Source organism: Coregonus clupeaformis, chromosome 27 (genome assembly GCF_020615455.1).
Source record: "Coregonus clupeaformis isolate EN_2021a chromosome 27, ASM2061545v1, whole genome shotgun sequence".
NCBI classification, from domain to species: Eukaryota; Metazoa; Chordata; class Actinopteri; order Salmoniformes; family Salmonidae; genus Coregonus; species Coregonus clupeaformis.
The window spans coordinates 9,693,174-9,713,496 of record NC_059218.1 but is presented as its reverse complement, the minus strand read 5'-3'; the positions used below and the strand labels follow the sequence as shown (position 1 = coordinate 9,713,496).

Below are 20,323 nucleotides of genomic sequence, written 5' to 3'. Positions count from 1 at the left end.
CGAGCAGGTGTCCACATACTTTTTGTCATGTAGTGTATCTCCTCGCATCCTTTTCTACTGTATCGAAGTATGTAAGGTGGGGGCAGTAATACTGACATGGTTATATTTGGCTGCCAAACTTTCCCCACTGACTTTACATTTCAACACAATATTTAAATAATATTACACAATTCTAAAATGATTTAATTCAATTGCTATTAAATACATCTGAAAAATCTATGTGCCCTTGAGCAAGGAACTTAATCCAAATTTTCTCCAGGGGCACCGTACTACTATGGCTGACCCTGTAAAACCTAAGGGGATTCTACTTGGACAACCCCCATCCGGGATTCTGCATTCCATTTCGCATGACTGTGGAAGGCTTCTTTGATTGACAATCTCTCTCTATCACACACACTAACATAATTCCAATGGATATATAGTGCAGGATATTAGTGGTTGTAATGGATGAAAACCAGTGTGGTGAAGAGGACTATTTACTACAAGATGAAGATTCACTCATAGAAGTCCAGTCCTGATGGTGGTAGAGATGATCAACAAAACATCCACCCAGAGAACCAGGAGCATGTGCGTGCTGTTCGGGAGCAGCTTCAGTCAGAGCAGGAAACTCCCGCCAAGCCCAGGCTGCAGTACTACACTGACATGTCCTGTCCAGTGTGTCTAATGCAGGCTGTACTGCCGGTAGAAACCAACTGTGGCCACCTCTTCTGTGGTTCCAGTATAATTGCATATTGGAGGTGTGGGACTTGGCTTGGTGCTATTAACTGTCCCGTCTGCAGAAAAAGTGTGACATTGCTTTTTTTGCTCTTCCAAGACCATACCTCACTGTAGCAGGTCGAGGATGGGCAGGCTGAGCCGATACTCATCTTGCAGGATCTCAATGACTACAACCGCAGGTTCTCAGGCCAGCCCAGATCTATCATGGATCGCCTGCGGGACGTCCCCACGCTGCTGCTCCACGCCTTTGTGGACATGTTCTCCGTGGACGTCCTCTTCTGAATGTTCTGTATCCGTATCCTGTGTCTGGTGGGGCGCTCATCTACCTGGCCTCCCAGCTGGACCTCATGCCCAAGGCCCTGTTTGGCCTGCTAGGCTTCATGGAAAACTTACTTGTGATCTTGCTCCTCTTCGTCTGCATTTACATCACGACAGAAAATTGGTGACTCAGAGACTGGCAGGTAGAAGAACAGCCACTGGACAGGAGTATGCGATCAATCCCATACCTCTTTATATGTCAGGTCAAAGACACTGTGAGGGTCAGAGGGTCTGTGCTATCTGGGATCCTTGGGACATCCCTACCCCATTGAAGTTGACATTTTAAATGGATACCCTTTCCTGCAGTCAAATTACCAAATCGCCCTCTAGTGGCGTCATGGGTAGAATGTTATAAATATTTTTCATATTTGTTAAAATAAATAAACGTTTTTTTTTTTTTTTTACCCGCTGAAAATCCAGTGATTCTATGTCAAACGGTTTTGTTATATTTCAGTCTTCTGTGATGTATATAAAGTGTAATATTGGGATGCAAACTCAAAATTGAATACATTTTAACTCTATATTTGACATGGTACAGGTGTCTTCTTTTTTAAAGCCCATAACCATGTGTGTGAGGTGTATGCTTTTGTTTCAAAATAGATTTGTTTAGGACTAACAAGAAACACTCTGTGTGACCCTGATTTAGCTCACTGTAGTAATTAAGGTAAGGATTAAGGTTAGGGTTAGGTAAGGGTTATAATTATAGTTAAGTTTAGGGTAAGGGTTAAGGGTAGGGACGTCCCAAGGATCCCGGGTATCTATTGCTTTGAACTTCCATACGTTCTAAACAATGCTGGGTTAAAAACAACCCAATGTGGGTAAGTATTGGACAGAACACACCTTGGGTTATTTTCACCCAGCCAGTTGGGTCACAAACAACCCATTGGGTTGTTGATGCTGGGTTATTGAGCTATGATCCACCGGGTCAGATCAGAAGACTGGAGGCGTGGCTTAGTAAGGGTGTGGCTTTCAGATAGTTATTTTTGGACACCCGCTAGAGTACATTTAATTCCAATTAAACAGTTCTGTTGAATTGTCAATACATGTTAAGGTTGAGCACTGACACTTTTGTAGCTTTAATAAGGCTTACACAAGAGTATTAGTTCCTTAAGCGCCTATGCATATCCAAATGTTGGGGTCGTTACCACGTAGTTATAATATTTAAAGAAAATTTGTAATTTGCGGTGTACAAGCTTAACATGAATGATATTTACTCTCACGGGTGAAAGACATGCCCCCAATAGGCCACACCTTTGGATTACCCAAACATGGGTTAATTTAACCATCAGTTGTGTTTTTACTCACTTTCATGCAAGGTTGACCCAGCAGTAATCCCTAGGTTATTTTCAAGAGGTGTAGCGTATTGGGGGCATGGCTTTCAGTTAGATCTTTTTGGCCACCCGTGAGAGTAAAAGTCATTTGTGTTCGTCATGTTACGTTTGTACACTGCAAATTGTAATTTACCTTCCATTGTCAAAGCAAATGAAATAAACAATAAACAAAGTAAGAAGAAACAAATGTAACAACATCAACAAAAAATTATTCGAAATAAACAATAAACATTGCACTAAATTCTTTTGTAAAAAAATTGACATTTCAAGTGTTATATTAGTGTTTTAGCAAAGTGCAAATAGTTGTAGTACGAATAGGGGTGGAAGATACTGTAAATAAATAGGTAAATATTGGTGGTATTTACAATGTTCTTTGTGCTCCAATTGTTGTCCTTTTCTCATGGCAAGGGGCCACAAATCTTGCTGCTGTGATTGCACATTGCGGTATTTCGCTAACAGATATGGGAGTTTATCAATGTTTGATTTGTTTTCAAAATATTTGTGGGTCTGTGTGATCTGTGTGATCTGTGTGATCTGTGGGAAATATGGGTCCCCCCTCTCTCTCTTTCAGAATTACTTTTCATTTCCCGACATGAGCAAAGAATGTACACGAACTCCATCTGGTTCTTGTTCCTTATTACGCACGACAAGCAAAGTAAAAGAGCGGAGTTGATGATGCTGAGCCGTGGGGCACTGGTCTGTGGCCCGTGACATGAACATTGTACAGTAATCTGCGCCACTCAGTCATGTTGTCAACAAGGCAGAATGGTGCATCATCCAGAAACATACCACTCCTTTTTCCATAAAATATGTTTGAATTTTCAAACTAGTTTTAATTTGTTAGGCAGATAAAGCTTTTTTATCAAAAGCAATCACTTTTGCATGTAAAAACACAGAATCCTACTCATTACTCCACGTGCTTACTTACGTCACTTTTGTTTTGAGACAACTTCGCTGTGGGCTTTGAACGGGGCACCTGGCTCACACCCAGGAGGCAGCCCGGTTCCAAAACAAATGCAATCAACTTTCACCCGGTGCAAAACATGCCTACCCGGGCGCATGGCCCAGATTAATCAAATCCCCTCAATCTCTCGTGAGTAGGGTCTGTCTGTCTTGGGGGCGTAGTCTGCCGTAGAGCCAATGAGAAAAAAGAAGGGGCAAAGACAGGACAGCTAGCAAGGAGCCATTGCGAAGAAATAAGGGCCGTTGTCAGGGAATGCGCCGTTGTCAGGACAAGTGCCCTCTTGACACTTGCCGCGATCAGACCATATTTGTTAGGCTATGGTTCAACCCAGCACTCAGAGAAACAAACACGACAAAGGGAGTGGAAGAAACAAAAATATTTAATAAAAGTTAAAATTGTCTTAGTCCAAAAACAACTGAAGTAAAGGAACAGAGTGGGCTAGTCGGCTCCGGAGGAAGGAGAGGCTGAGGCAGGCAGGCAGGCAGGCAGGCAGGCAGGCCGACAGGCAGGAAGGCAGGCAGGTTGGGAGGTATGTCCGAAACGCTCTGGTAAGAACAACGATCTGGCGCCGGTGGAGAGCCATGCCCCGGAATTAGTAGTGCAGGTTGATTAGAGAATAGGATGCAGCTGCGCAGGCAGGAATCACTGGAAACAACCCGCAGCTGCACAGGAGAGGCAGATCCTGAGCACGCCACCTGATCCACTCCAGACACACCCACATAAAGGGGACAAACACACATACAGATACAACAGACACAGAGGGGACAAAACAAGGAGGAAGGGAAACAGAAAAGGGAGAGACAAGCTGCCCACATAACAGTACCCCCCTCAATGGTCGCCACCTGGCGACCCACCAGGCCTGTCAGGGTTGTCGTGATGGAAGTCCGTGATCAACTGAGGATCCAACACAAAACGCTTAGGGACCCAAGACCTCTCCTCTGGTCCATAACCTTCCCAATCGACCTGGTATTGGAGACCCCTACCCCGCCTCCGAGAGTCCAGTAGCCTACTGACGGTGTAGGCCGGATGGTCGTCAATGAGACGAACAGGTGGAGGTGGAACAGCCGGCGGACACAAAAGGCTGGAGGACACAGGTTTCAGTTGGGAGACGTGGAAAGTAGGGTGTATCTTCATGGCTGAAGGCAACTTCAAACGAACCGCAGCGGGGTTAATGATGGACTCCACCACAAACGGACCCAGGTACCGAGGAGACAGCTTGCGTGATTTGGTACGAAGAGTGCGTTCTTAGGCGACAGCCAAACCTCTTGACCAGGATGAAACACAGGTGCGGGAGTCCTGCTCCTATCCGCTGTCATCTTGTTCCTGTCGGTGGTCCGAAGCAACGCTTCCGAAGCGTCGCGCCACACTCTCTGGCAGCGGCGGAGGTTCTCCTGAACCGAAGGAACAGCCAATTCCTTCTCCTGAGCAGGAAACAGAGGGGGTTGATAACCCATGGTAACTTCAAAGGGTGAAAGACCAGTGGCAGAGGTGGTGAGGGAGTTGTGGGCGTACTCTATCCAAGGCAGATGTTTGGCCCAGGATGATGGATGTTGAGCAGCCACACAACGAAGGGTTGCTTCGAGGTCTTGATTGGCTCTTTCTGTTTGACCGTTGGTCTGGGGATGAAACCCTGAGGACAGACTAACGGAAGCACCCAAAGCAGAACAGAAAACCTTCCAAACACGGGAAGTAAACTGTGGGCCTCTATCAGATACGATGTCCACAGGTATTCCATGGGGACGGAATACATGTTGGACTAGGAGGTCCGCTGTCTCACTGGCAGACGGTAATTTTGGTAATGCTATATAGTGAACAGATTTAGAGAATCTGTCCACAATGGTAAGTATAGTATCATTACCTTCAGACTTGGGTAGGCCGGTGACAAAATCCATGCCTATGTGGGACCAGGGACGGCTGGGAACTGGGAGGGGTAGCAGCAGCCCCGAAGGGGGACTGATGGGAGGCTTTGCCCCGAGCACAGGTTGAACAGGCTGCCACAAAAGCCCGAACGTCAGTTTCCATTGAAGGCCACCAAAAATGTCTCCCTAGCAGCGTTAACGTGCGTCTCATCCCAGGGTGACCAGCAAAAGCGGGAGGTGTGAATCCACTGCAACACCTGAGACCGGACCGTCTCGGGAACAAAGAGTAGGTTGGGAGGTCCATCACCCGGTCCCGGGTCCGTGGCAAGTGCAGTCTTCACAAGAGACTCGATCTCCCACTGAACAGCCGCCACGACGCATGAGGAAGGCAGGACTGCCTCAGGCTCGCTGGTCTCCGAAGGGTCAGCAAACTGGCGGGACAAAGCATCTGGTTTAACATTTCTTGACCCCGGTCTGTATGTAAGAATAAAGTTAAACCTACTAAAAAACAGGGCCCATCTGGCTTGGCGTGAGTTGAGTCTCTTAGTGGCTTGGATGTAAGCCAAGTTCTTGTGGTCTGTCCAGACCACAAACGGCAGTTCAGCTCCATCCAGCCAGTGCCGCCATTCTTCCAGTGCTAGCTTGACCGCCAGCAGTTCTCGGTTTCCAACGTCGTAATTCCGTTCTGTGGGTGACAATTTTTGGAGAAAAAAGCACAGGGGTGAAGCTTTTGGTCAGTGGGGAGCGCTGGGAGAGGACGGCTCCCACACCTGAGTCCGACGCGTCCACCTCCACAACAAACTGCAGAGAGGTATTGGGGTGTATCAACACAGGGGAGGTGGAAAACAGTTCCTTCAAAACCCCTACCGCCTGCTCCGCCTCAGGGGACCACAGAAAAGGGACTTTTGGGGATGTGAGTCTAGTAAGGGGTGCCACCACTTTACTAAAACCCTTAATGAACCTACGGTAGAAGTTAGCAAAGCCCAAAAATCGTTGAAGTTGCTTACGGGTGGTGGGTATGGGCCATTCCGTCACTGCCCGGATCTTCTCGGGTCCGCCTTCACCTGCCCGCTCTCAATGATGAAACCAAGGAACGATGTAGACTGTTTGTGGAACTCACACTTCTCTGCTTTGACATACAGCTTGTTTTCCAAGAGCCGTTGTAGGACTTGACGGACGTGTGACTCATGCTCCTCGGGTGACTTGGAAAAAACAAGAATATCATCCAGGTATACAAAGACAAAACGGTTCAAAAAATCCCTAAGAACATCGTTCACCATGGCTTGGAAAACAGCAGGGGCGTTTGAGAGCCCAAAGGGCATGACCAAATACTCAAAATGTCCCAGTGGAGTGTTGAAAGCGGTTTTCCACTCATCTCCCTTACGGATCCGGACAAGGTGATAAGGGTTCCTGAGGTCGAGCTTGGAGAAAACTGTGGCGCCATGCAGAGGTTCAAAAGCAGAGTTGATGAGTGGAAGGGGATACTTGTTTTTAACAGTTATGTTGTTTAAACCCCTGAAATCGATACAGGGGCGTAACGACTTGTCCTTCTTTCCACGAAAAAGAAACCTGCACCCAAAGGAGACGACGAGGGACGGATTATGCCCGAGACCAGAGAATCACCAATGTACTTCTCCATTGCCTCTCTTTCCGGTCGGGACAGATTGTATAAGCGACTAGAGGGCAAGGGAGCACCAGGAAGCAGTTCAATAGGGCAATCATAAGGCCTATGTGGTGGTAGAGACAGAGCCTTGTCCTTACTGAAAACCTCCGCTAAGTCATGGTATTCTTTGGGGACAGATGACAGATCAAGAGGAGCTGAGGGATGAGTTGGGTTACACTTAGTGGGGGGAACCGCTGACCTAAGGCACTCTGAATGGCAGTTAGTGCTCCAACTGAGAATGGTGTGACGTGTCCAATCAATTTGTGGGTTGTGAAGAGCCAACCAGGGGAAGCCAAGGATTAGGGAGGTAGCTGAGCCAGACATAACTCTTAGCTGAATGCTTTCACAATGATTGCCAGAAATCACTAGGGGAAACGGGGGTGGTTTGATGAGTTATCTCCGCGAGGGAGGCGCCCATCAAGGGCTGTGACCCGAATGGGGGTAGGTAGTGGCTCCATGGGGATACGAGCTTGTGTAACGAACTGGTGGCTAATAAAGTTGTCTTCTGCACCTGAGTCTATGAGAGCTGAGAGTGGCAGGGAATGACTCTGGAAACGTAAGGTTACAGGTACTTGTAATCGGGGAATGATGGGTTCAGGATCTAACTCTGGGCTGCAAGTAGACCCACCGCTACGAGCGAGCCTTGTCTTTTGGCCGCTTAGGGCATGTAGCCAGAATGTGTGTGGCGTCTCCACAGTACAGGCACTCACCCGCCTGGAGGCGCCGTTGCCGTTCTGCTGGAGGTAGTCGAGCTTGACCCACTTGCATAGGTTCCTCCTCTGTGCTCGGGATGGAATCAGGAATAAGAAGCTGCCGGCTCCGGGGAGGCGAGACTCGAGTGGTTGAAGGCTGGGGAACTCGTCCTCCTAGATGCGGCCGACCGCCTCTCTCCCGACGCCTCTCCGCAACCGGTTGTCTAGCTTAATGGACAGGGAAACGAGAGAATGTAAATCATGTGGCTCGTCACGAGCAGCCAGTTCATCCTTAATGGCTTCATTCAAACCGTTTAGAAATGCTCCTTGAAGTGCCACATTGTTCCACTTGGAGTCCGCTGCCAAAGTCCAGAACTCAATAGAGTACTCAGCCACACTGTTAGAACCCTGCCTCAAATTAAAAAGTATCTTGGAGGAATTACCCACATGGTCAGGATGGTCAAAAACAGTCTTCAATTTAGCAGAAAAATCAGCGAAAGTCAATCCAGTCAAAGTTTGATTTGAGCACACAGCCTCAGCCCAAACCAGAGCTCTCCCTCTTAACAGCCCCAGAACATAATGTACCTTAGAGGAATCAGTAGAAAATGACAGTGGTCTCTGCCGAAAAATCAAGTCACACTGAAGCAAAAATCCCCGGCACTTGTCCAATTCTCCATTGAACGGTTCAGGCGACGTGACAGGGGGTTCCCGATGGAACGAAGCCTGCATCATGTCCGAGGAACCAACTTGGGGTGCATCAAACTGGGGGTCAGAGAGAGATGGAGAACTGATAACAGACAATTTAGAGACTTGTGTAGTTAACTGAGTCACCTGGTTCAGCAGTTGATGATTATTTTCCAAAAGAGTCCGAATCAGTTGGTCATGCTGTCCTAGCAACGTTCCTTGAGCCTGGATAGCTTGTTGGAAGCTGTCTTCGTTTGCCCCGTGCTGTCTCTCTGTTGGGTCCATGGCCAGATCGTTCTGTTAGGCTATGGTTCAACCCAGCACTCAGAGAAACAAACACGACAAAGGGAGTGGAAGAAACAAAAATATTTAATAAAAGTTAAAATTGTCTTAGTCCAAAAACAACTGAAGTAAAGGAACAGAGTGGGCTAGTCGGCTCCGGAGGAAGGAGAGGCTGAGGCAGGCAGGCAGGCAGGCAGGCAGGCAGGCCGACAGGCAGGAAGGCAGGCAGGTTGGGAGGTATGTCCGAAACGCTCTGGTAAGAACAACGATCTGGCGCCGGTGGAGAGCCATGCCCCGGAATTAGTAGTGCAGGTTGATTAGAGAATAGGATGCAGCTGCGTAGGCAGGAATCACTGGAAACAACCCGCAGCTGCACAGGAGAGGCAGATCCTGAGCACGCCACCTGATCCACTCCAGACACACCCACATAAAGGGGACAAACACACATACAGATACAACAGACACAGAGGGGACAAAACAAGGAGGAAGGGAAACAGAAAAGGGAGAGACAAGCTGCCCACATAACAATATTGGAAAATGTTGCACAACGTCACATGATATGTTACGAATTCCAATCCGTTCAATATGTTATGAATTTGCTATTTCTTAAGATCCTGGACTGCATCTTTCATAAACAAGGACATTATGACAACACAGTCACACAAAGGAACAGTGGCCTCTGTCGCTGGGTGGTCATTGGCTGTGTTTAGTTACAACACATCAATGGAAGATCAGAGACCCGAAAAGGAAACATTTTGCCAAGGGAAACTGGACTTTCCGTTGTGTCACTTTCAATTCCCCACAGGCTTGAGAATCCTGGATCAGTAGCGCTAACCTTGGACTCCAACATTCTGACAGTGAACCCTGCCACTGTGAGCCTCCTTTGAGCACCAACATGTTTACAGACAGGGTGACATGAACACACGAAAACATGTGAAATGTCCAACAAAACATGTTTTCATGTGAAATGTGTTTTTGTAACACTTCACATGTGATCACGTTTTAAAATGTCCAATTCCATGTCTTATCGCTGTTCAGCTAAAATATGACCCCACCTGGGATTTGAACTCTCGACTTCTAGATGTTAGGTATGCTTATCTTTCTGCTGCGCCACAAAGTCTGTAGGGTTCTAGTAACCATTCATGACCTATAATACAACTCTGTTATTTTTTGTTATTGGTTATTCTGACTATTCTCTCATTATTGAGTTCATTGACTTATTTCAGCAATTTGAGGGTTTTCTGTATAGTTGTTTAATGTTGGTGGGGCATATTATTCTGTTTTACTGTTACTCCTGAATCACTATGATAAACATAATCGTTTTTCTTGGGTGTATTTTTAACAAAGATTATATTTACTTTGAAGTCCAAAGTCTAGGAATACAGGTGAAGTAAGTTACTGACTCAGACATAATGGCATAGCAGGAAGATTGGAATGTCATGGACTAAAAGGTTGTGAGTTCAAATCAAAGGTAATAACATGTTGAGTAATAATCACTGTATAAAAAAACGTACACAATGTAGTCATGTGTGTCAAATACGTAAGTTGAAAAAACCATGTTAAAAGCACTGTCTGCATCATAATGACATATTTTTGTTTGCAGGGCATCACCCATGAAATCTCATGGGAAAGGTTATGTGATCACATATGGGAATCCACATGTGAAATATCATCATGTGTAGTGTTCCAAAAACACAGTTTCACATGATTTCACATGTGAAACTCCACATTTTAAACTTCATGTGAAATATCATCACGTGATGTGTTTCAAAAACACATGGTTTCACATGATTTCACAAGTGCAAAACCTTTGGAAATGTCACATGTGAAATCATGTGATTTTTCGTAAGAGAGGTTACAGCCATGACATGAGAAGCGTTGCTGGGTTTTTCACGCTCAACAATTTCCTGTGTGTATCAAGAATGGTCCACCACCCAATAGACAACTGTTGGAAGCATTGGAGTCAATATGGGCCAGTATCCCTGTGGAACGCTTTCGACACCTTGTAGAGTCCATGCCCAGACGAATTGAGGCTGTTCTGAGGGCAAAAGGGGGTGGAGGGTGTTTTTAATGTTACACACACACAATGTATGTGCAAGTAACAAGTGTTACTGAAGGGGAGCCAATGCCTTCAGTACAGACTTAGAATGATGGAGGAAGACACGTTAAGTGGTTAGAGATGTGGGGATGTTTTTCAGTGGGTCAGCCAAACTCCTGTGGATATGAGATTCATAAGGAAGTTTAGTTGTTTACAGAACATAACTTTATGTTGGAAACGTTATTTCCACTTTCTTTCCAAATTGTTCATGTCATTATTGATGGTGCTATCAACTGAAACCTCATACAGCATCCGCACAAGAACTGCATAAAGTCAACACCAACAATCCTAAACTTTTTGTGAATGCTCGTTGAGATTGACACTGATAAAGCCACTCCTCCCATTTTTCCCACAAAATAAGCAACACGAGCACTGATGTAACACAGCTTCTCTGGAGACCCCCGCCCCTAAAAAATAAGACTACTGATCGCTGTCTATGGTCCTGAAATTGCGACATGTCTATGTGGCTGCCTATCAAATCGATGATAGGCTTTCTGTGGTGCCAGGGCATGTAGCCTATAGCTTTGCTTTAGCTTATGGATGAATGTTTATTGGTAGGCCTATTTGGTTGTAATTTTCTCATGTTAAGCTAAATATTTCACGAAGCTATACACGGTGTCACAAGACTGCCATGATTTAGACTGCTAGCTGGCGACAATAATATAATTACTTGTTTAGTAATTAAAGTTTGATTCAAACATTGCAGATTGTAAAATAAATGTTCGATACAACAGCATACTAATCAGCAACCAATAGATTTTTTTTTTATACAAATGTCCTGCATAGCCTATCTGAACCTGTCGTCCTCGCACTCTCTACCAGCTTGGATAGAAACTTGTTTTGCGTAAACCGAGTCTAATAATGCTAAATAATACAGTAAGTCCACCCTCAAAACACTAGCGTACTATGGATTGTTTCATTATGCAGTGTATCCTGCTTTCTATAGCTACAGTGGGGAGAACAAGTATTTGATACACTGCCGATTTTGCAGGTTTTCCTACTTACAAAGCATGTAGAGGTCTGTCATTTTTATCATAGGTACACTTCAACTGTGAGAGACGGAATCTAAAACAAAAATCCAGAAAATCACATTGTATGATTTTTAAGTAATTAATTTGCATTTTATTGCATGACATAAGTATTTGATCACCTACCAATCAGTAAGAATTCCGGCTCTCACAGACCTGTTAGTTTTTCTTTAAGAAGCCCTCCTGTTCTCCACTCATTACCTGTATTAACTGCACCTGTTTGAACTCGTTACCTGTATAAAAGACACCTGTCCACACACTCAATCAAACAGACTCCAACCTCTCCACAATGGCCAAGACCAGAGAGCTGTGTAAGGACATCAGGGATAAAATTGTAGACCTGCACAAGGCTGGGATGGGCTACAGGACAATAGGCAAGCAGCTTGGTGAGAAGGCAACAACTGTTGGCGCAATTATTAGAAAATGGAAGAAGTTCAAGATGACGGTCAATCAACCTCGGTCTGGGGCTCCATGCAAGATCTCACCTCGTGGGGCATCAATGATCATGAGGAAGGTGAGAGATCAGCCCAGAACTACATGGCAGGACCTGGTCAATGACCTGAAGAGAGCTGGGACCACAGTCTCAAAGAAAACCATTAGTAACACACTACGCCGTCATGGATTAAAATCCTGCAGCGCACGCAAGGTCCCCCTGCTCAAGCCAGCGCATGTCCAGGCCCGTCTGAAGTTTGCCAATGACCATCTGGATGATCCAGAGGAGGAATGGGAGAAGGTCATGTGGTCTGATGAGACAAAATTAGAGCTTTTTGGTCTAAACTCCACTCGCGGTGTTTGGAGGAAGAAGAAGGATGAGTCCAACCCCAAGAACACCATCCCAACCGTGAAGCATGGAGGTGGAAACATCATTCTTTGGGGATGCTTTTCTGCAAAGGGGACAGGACGACTGCACCGTATTGAGGGGAGGATGGATGGGGCAATGTATCGCGAGATCTTGGCCAACCACCTTCCCTCAGTAAGAGCATTGAAGATGGGTCGTGGCTGGGTCTTCCAGCATGACAATGACCCGAAACACACAGCCAGGGCAACTAAGGAGTGGCTCCGTAAGAAGCATCTCAAGGTCCTGGAGTGGCCTAGCCAGTCTCCAGACCTGAACCCAATAGAAAATCTTTGGAGGGAACTGAAAGTCCGTATTGGCCCAGCGACAGCCCCGAAACCTGAAGGATCTGGAGAAGGTCAGTATGGAGGAGTGGGCCAAAATCCCTGCTGCAGTGTGTGCAAACCTGGTCAAGACCTACAGGAAACGTATGATCTCTGTAATTGCAAACAAAGGTTTCTGTACCAAATATTAAGTTCTGCTTTTCTGATGTATCAAATACTTATGTCATGCCATAAAATGCAAATTAATTACTTAAACATCATACAATGTGATTTTCTGGATTTTTTTGGGATAAAAATTACAGACCTCTACATGCTTTGTAAGTAGGAAAACCTGCAAAATCGGCAGTGTATCAAATACTTGTTCTCCCCACTGTATATACAGTATTTAGCTGCTATTAAGCTGCTATTTATAAACTAAACAAAAAAGGACACATCAAATAGCCTAACAATGAGGAAATAAGTAGTCGGCTTGAGGATACATTTAGCCACTATTTATTGATTTTTTGTATTTTTTTGAACATTCTGTTTATTCAACATTTTCCAATATAAACATACATAGACACACACACAAAGAACAACTAATTCCTATATCCCCTCCCCGAGTCCCTAATACCCTAACTGCACGTAGGGCTCCCTCCCATCCCTTCCCCAGTCCCCTCCCATCCCTTCCCCAGTCCCCTCCCATCCCTTCCCCAGTCCCCTCCCATCCCTATTCCCCCAGTACTAGCTCGACAGATAGGCCTACATAAAAAAATTGCAGTGAGAAAGATAAGTAAATAAACTAGCTCAGTGTAAAATGTACATAAACACAGTGATCAGATCGTATTTACACATGAATACGGTTTTAGATACATCACTTATTACTTATCACAAATCAACCTGGCTAACTTATAGAAACAATAACATAATAACAATACAATAATAAAAGGATCAGTTGAACACAGCAGGTTTTGTCTGGCTAATAGCCTATAGAAATGGGCTGCAATCAAGGTAAATTAAATCCAACTTGAGAGACTCCCCTGGTCTTCTGAAGTCCTCCTGAGACATTGTGCATTATATGTCCATTGCACTGCACAATTTAAACTTAGTCTTGAATGATGCATGCCAAGATATACCAGAGATAAGGGACTGTTGATATTGCAACCACACAACTCAAAGGTTCACCAGCATGAAGAAAATCGCTAACAACTTTTTATATTTGAGCCCTCAAGAACCGGATGTCCGCTAAAGATGATCTGTTTGCATCTGCCAATTTATTGGCTGTCCAGTATCCAGATGACCTGTCCCAGAACTTCCTATTTAATCTCTTTCCGTAACGTGTTGAGGCGAGAGGCTCAATTAAAAATGTTGCAGAACTGGAGTATTTGCACCACTCCCTTCTGCCCAGTTTTCCTGATGTTGCTATGGCAATCAATCTGTTTTTAACCATCCCTGTAACTGTCGCTTCTATGGAGAGATTGTTTTCTCAACTAAAACTCATAAAGAACTACCTAAGAACAAAGCATTAGGCTCTCGGTCTGATATGCGCTTTTGAACACCTGAGTAAGCTCCACTCATTGCGCTGGTGTGGTCGTAGCCTTGATCACAGCATTTGTTCACTGATATCCCCTTACTTTAAATCAGTTCACTTTTTTTTTTTCAACGCCTGAGGCACTTTGACCAGTCACATTCTTGAGGCCCAATAAACAAATAATTAGCTTCCTAGTACATATGGAAATTAAAAAGGTTTATGAATGGATTTTTGGAGGGTTACTGTCAAAATGACTGATTAAATTGGGCCCCCAGAGCTCGTGCCTCACACACACCATGAGATGGACCATGAAAGCCCACTTATCTGTAGCCTAGAAGTAATACATGGCTAACCAGCACTATGGCAGCACCCCCACAATATCCCATTTGTTGTGATTAATCAACTGCTTGTTTTCTTAAGCCTCACTTTCTTCCATTTTAATGAAGATGGATGACATTCTCTGTCACCTCTCACCCCTGACCTCTCACCCCTGGCTCTACCCACTATGGAGGGTTAGCGTTCCTGTCAGCTTAACAGTCGCCCTGGACCAGAGCCGCTTTGCTCTGACACACAGGAAACTGTAGTAAAACAGGAAGTGCTTTGTTTGTCCTTGCATAACGTAACACACACAAACAAAAGCCTGCATGGTTGAAAGTTTTGGTCATTAGAAACAATCATCTAGTGGGGTAGGAACTAGTGCGGAGTAAAAACAAAACTGTAGCAAAAACATTTAATAACTTTACTGTACTTCACAGCGAGATGTTTTTGGATCTGTTACGGTCATTTCATTAATAATGGGAACCAGGACTATAGGGACAGAGAATCGCTGCTGGCCCTTTGAGGTTCCCCACTGCAGTTCCAATAATGTGTGGTATATCAACACAGGGCGCTGCTTGAGCAATGTTTCTCTTTAGTCCAAAATATACCATTTCTGTTTCACTTTTCTCAAAAAGCCAGTCTGACAGATGTGAGCAGAAGGCGATTGTTCTCGTCACCACACCCTCTTTGTATGTCTTTTTTTCTCTGTCTTTCGCTCTCCCTCTCTCTCCCTCTGTACTGTTTATCACCAAAGAGTGTTTTTTGTTTCATTATTTACCACTGCTCAAGAACATGATGAGGAAGCAATAAAGTTTGAACAGACAAAATGGATGAATCCTATTGGCCTGTATCTCCCTGCACCACCTTTTTGACTTTCAAAGTAATGTTAAAGTTTAACTTTATTCCAGTTCCATTTTTCCCACTTTAAGTAGGCTGTGAAAGATACATTTTGTGATTTGAGAGTATGTGGATCGTACCATTAGCCGAGAGGATGGGATGCTCACGTGTCCACAGGAAATGAGGTCAGTGTGTGATGGAGGGAGTGAGGCAGAACATTCCCCTCCTGTCCAGAGCAATCACGGCATCAAAGATCAAACAAAGAGAAGAGACATGCGCTCACATACACTAACGCACTCGCAGAAGCACGCAAGTGTGCATGCACACACACACACACACATGCACACGCACGCACACACACCCTAGAGTGCATATTCACACACTCACAGCCTCTACTGAACACATGCACACTGTTGAACACACAAACACAAAACGTATCCAGAGACAGACCTTGTTTTCCAGTGAATCCAGTCATTGTCAACATGTGCAATATAATAACCAGCATCTGTTTCATATTGTTTACATATTGTTCATATTACATTTTCTTGTTAAGTAAGAAATCATCTGAGTACATGTGAACAGGGCATTCGGAAAGTATTCAGACCCCTTGACTTTTTACACATTTTGTTAAGTTACAGCCTTATTCTAAAATTGATTAAATTGTTTTTTTCCCTCATCGATCTACACACAATAATGACAAAGCAAAAACAGGTTTTTAGAAATTTTTGCACAAATATCACATTTACATAAGTATTCAGACCCTTTACTCAGTACTTTGTTGAAGCACCTTTGGCAGCAATTCTTCTCTGCAGATCCTCTCAAGCTCTGTCAGGTTGAATGGAGAGCGTCACTGCACAGTTATTTTCAGGTCTCTCCGGAGATGTTCGATCGGGTTCAAGTCAGGGCTCTGGCTGGGCCACTCAAAGACATTCAGAGACCTGTCCCGAAGCCACTCCTGTGTTGTCTTGGCTGTGTGCTTTGGGTCGTTGTCCTGTTGGAAAGTGAACCTTCACCCCAGTCTGAGGTCCTGAGTGCTCTGGAGCAGGTTTTCATCAAGGATCTCTCTGTACTTTGCTCCGTTCATCTTTGCCTCGATCCTGACCGCTGTAAAACATCCCCACAGCATGATGCTGCCACCACCATGCTTCACCGTAAGGATGGTGCCAGGTTTCCTCAAGACGTGACGCTTGGCATTGAGGCCAAGGTCTGGTTTCATCAGACCAGAGAATCTTGTTTCTCATGGTCTGAGAGTCCTTTAGGTTCCTTTTGGCAAACTACAAGCGGGCTGTCATGTGCCTTTTACTGAGGAGTGGCTTCCGTCTGGCCACTCTATCATAAAGGCCTGATTGGTGGAGTGCTGCAGAGATGGTTGTCTTACTGGAAAGTTCTCCCATTTTCACAGAGGAACTCTGGAGCTCTGTCAGAGTGACCATCGGGTTCTTGGTCACCTCCCTGACCAAGGCCCTTCTCCCCCGATTACACATTTTGGCCGAGCGGCCAGCTCTAGGAAGAGTCTTGGTGGTTCCAAACTTCTTCCATTTAAGAATGATGGAGGCCACTGCGCTCTTGGGGACCTTCAATGCTGCAGACATTTTTTGGTACCCTTCCCCAGATCTGTGCCTCGACACAATCCTGTCTCGGAGCTCTACGGACAATTCCTTCGACCTCATGGCTTGGTTTTTGCTCCGACATGCACTGTCATCTGTGGGACCTAATATAGACAGGTGTGTGCCTTTCCAAATCATGTCCAATCAATAGAATTTACCACAGGTGGACTCCAATCAAGTTGTATAAACATCTCAAGGATGATCAATGGAAACAGGATGCACCTGAGCTCAATTTCGAGTCTCATAGCAAAGGGTCTGAATACTTATGTAAATAAGGTATTTCTGTTTTTTATTTTCTAAAAATGGGAAGGGGTCTGAATACTTTCCGAATGCACTGTATATGCCAAAGATAATTGCTACCTCAAGATTATTAAAATACTATTTCAAATTACATTCTGAGCCTTCTGCTGTATGTAAATTAATGCTGATGAGTATATGTAATGTGTTTAATCTATAGTGAAATGGCTTTTTAATGGTTTTCATTTAATCTGATTGAATTGAATTGTACAACTGAATTGTACTTTATGAAAAAGTTCAATACATTTGTAAATGCATTGACAGCTATTAGGGCTATCCTGTAGTAAAAATGCAAAAAGGAGTCTAAATTCATTATAAATACGCCTACTCTCTAAATATGATATTCCTTACATAGCAGATGCTTTCTACAAACAAGGAATGATGAATAATCTGCATTACATTTGATAAATATGATTTCCATAAATGATCATGAAATAGGACCGCTTCATAATTTCTTTCCTGTTTCCTGGTAAAATGTTTGTTGATGTTTCATGTTTGTTTATTGTTTCAAAATGTTCTGTAATATTCTTGTTACCTAAAGCCTATACTAAAATTCTGTCACAATATATATTTTCCACACATCAGACATAAGCCTATATTATTGAACGGCAGTTGAGGCAGAGAGTTTGTACCCAATTGTGGTCACCAATCTAAGTCCCCTGAAATCTCTACTGCATCCCGTAGACTCGCTGTTTGCCAGCAACCAAGGCATCCTGGCGTGTCTTCATCTTTATGGATTGTGTAGTAAACACAACAGCAGATGGTTCTGGTCCACTTCAGAAAAAGACAAGTGAAGTCCTCTGAAATGCAGGATCCTCTGCAAAGACAAGCCAAACTCTAACCTCGTCCCACAGGCTCTATCGCTAACCGGCTGGTAACAAGATTTGCCAGACTCCAACTCACATATTGTACTTCCATGTGTTTACACCTTTTGTGATGGACATGTGCCATATGATATTTGTATGATTCACTAATTTCTCCAGAATCAAATCGGTTCTAGCGAACACTGATCATCGATCAGTACAGCTCTCAAATCCCCTCTTTCTACACAGCCGCGCATCCTCCACTCTTTCTTTTACGAAACAGATAGAAACCAAACATCTACCATGACAAGGGGAATTCTGTCTCATTACCCCTTAAGATACATACTTTGGAAAAGTGATGTTGTTGCCAGGTACAAGACTCAGAGATGTTGTTATTGTTTTGCTATTGTCACGCCCTGACTCAGGGGACTCGTATATGTTGAGTCAGGGTGTGTAGTTTCTAGCTAGTGGTGCGCGTCGCCAGCCCGGCCTGGCCTGTTCCTGCCCCTCGCACTAAGATAGTGGTGTGCGTCGCCAGCCCGGCCCGGCCTGTTCCTGCCCCACGCACCAAGCCAGTGGTGCGCGTCGCCAGCCCGGCCTGTTCCTGACCCTCACACCAAGCCAGTGGTGCGCGTCGCCAGCCCGGTCCAGCCTGTTCCTGTCTCTCGCACCAAGCCAGTGGTGCGCGTCGCCAGCCCAGCCCGGCTCGTTCCTGCCCCTCGCACTAAGTGAGTGGTGCGCGTCGCCAGCCTGGCCCGGCCTGTTCCAGTCCGGAGCCTGAGCAGTCCGCTCCACCGGGTCCAGTCCAGATCCGGTCAGAGGCTCTACTCCGGAGCCAGAGTAGTCCGCTCCACCGGTGCCCAGTCCAGCTCCGGTCAGCGGCTCCAATCCGGAGCCTGAGTAGTCCGCTCCACCGGTGCCCGGTCCAGCTCCGGTCAGTGGCTCCAGTCCAGACCCAGACGTCAGCCCCTCTCCAGGTTCGGGGTCTCCCACACCAGGGTCCAGACAGGGCTTGGAGTATAGTGGGAGGAAGGAGACTGGAAGCAACGCGCCGAGGTCTAGACCAGACTAGGGGCGCAACAGGGAGGCGAAGAGTGAGAGGTCGTCACGCCCTGAGCCGGATCCGCCTCCGAGGCGGAATACCCACCCGGCCCCTACCCTGTTATGTTTATGTTGCACGGTCGGAGTCCGCACCTTTGGGGGGGGGGGGTACTGTCACGCCCTGACTCAGGGGACTCGTATATGTTGAGTCAGGGTGTGTAGTTTCTATGTTGTGTATTTCTATGTTGTAGTTCTAGTATGTCTAGATCTATGTTGGCCGGTGTGGTTCCCAATCAGAGGCAGCTGTCGCTCGTTGTCTCTGATTGGGGACAATACTTAGGCAGCCTATTGGCACTAGTGGGTTGTGGGATCTTGTTCCGTGTAAGGTTTGTTTTGTGTACTACCTAGGACTTCACGTTTCGTTTCCTTTCTTGTTTTGTCGTGGTGTTTATTCAGTGTAAAATAAACATGTATGCATATCACGCTGCGCCTTGGTCCGTCCCGTTCATCAACGAACGTGACAGCTATATTGCTGGATAATGAACGTGTACCAGAGGAGTGCCCAAAGCAAAAAGAAAGAGTGGGAAAAAAATGATGGAATTGCAACAATTATTTTTGATGAGATATCCAGATACGTCTTTACTTGTTTATTTGGACAATGGTGTAACTGTATCCTTGTAGGTAGCTGTTTTCTTATTTTGTTTTGATTTATTCTGAGTGTGTTGAATGGCCCAGGGGTGGAAATGACGGCCAAAACACAAAAATGGAAACATCAGAGAAGAAAAAACACAGGTGACTGAAAGGAGAGAGAGAGAGAGAGAGAGAGAGAGAGAGAGAGAGAGAGAGAGAGAGAGAGAGAGAGAGAGAGAGAGAGAGAGAGAGAGAGAGAGAGAGAGAGAGAGAGAGAGAGAGAGAGAGGGGTAGGGGAGGTGTTTGGCATGTTCTGTGCCATGTTTGTGGTTCAGAAAGAATTTTCTGTAATGTTCTTTTTTTTATTTGTATCTTTATCTAATTTTCTGCCTACAGAGTGATAACAGGTTACAGAGACAGGTATGTTAAATACAGAGGGGGGTGATAGCTCCAGGTCAGTGCACGTAGTGTAAACACACATGCAAGCAAGGACGCACACACCCACACACACCATCACAATGCAGA

At 45.3% G+C, this 20,323-nt stretch overlaps 1 pseudogene; it reads left to right on the top strand.

Annotated features, from left to right (window-relative positions):
• Nucleotides 1–443: 443 nt before the first annotated feature.
• The window catches only part of LOC121542184, a 41,996-nt pseudogene continuing 22,116 nt past the window's right edge, over nucleotides 444–20,323 (top strand).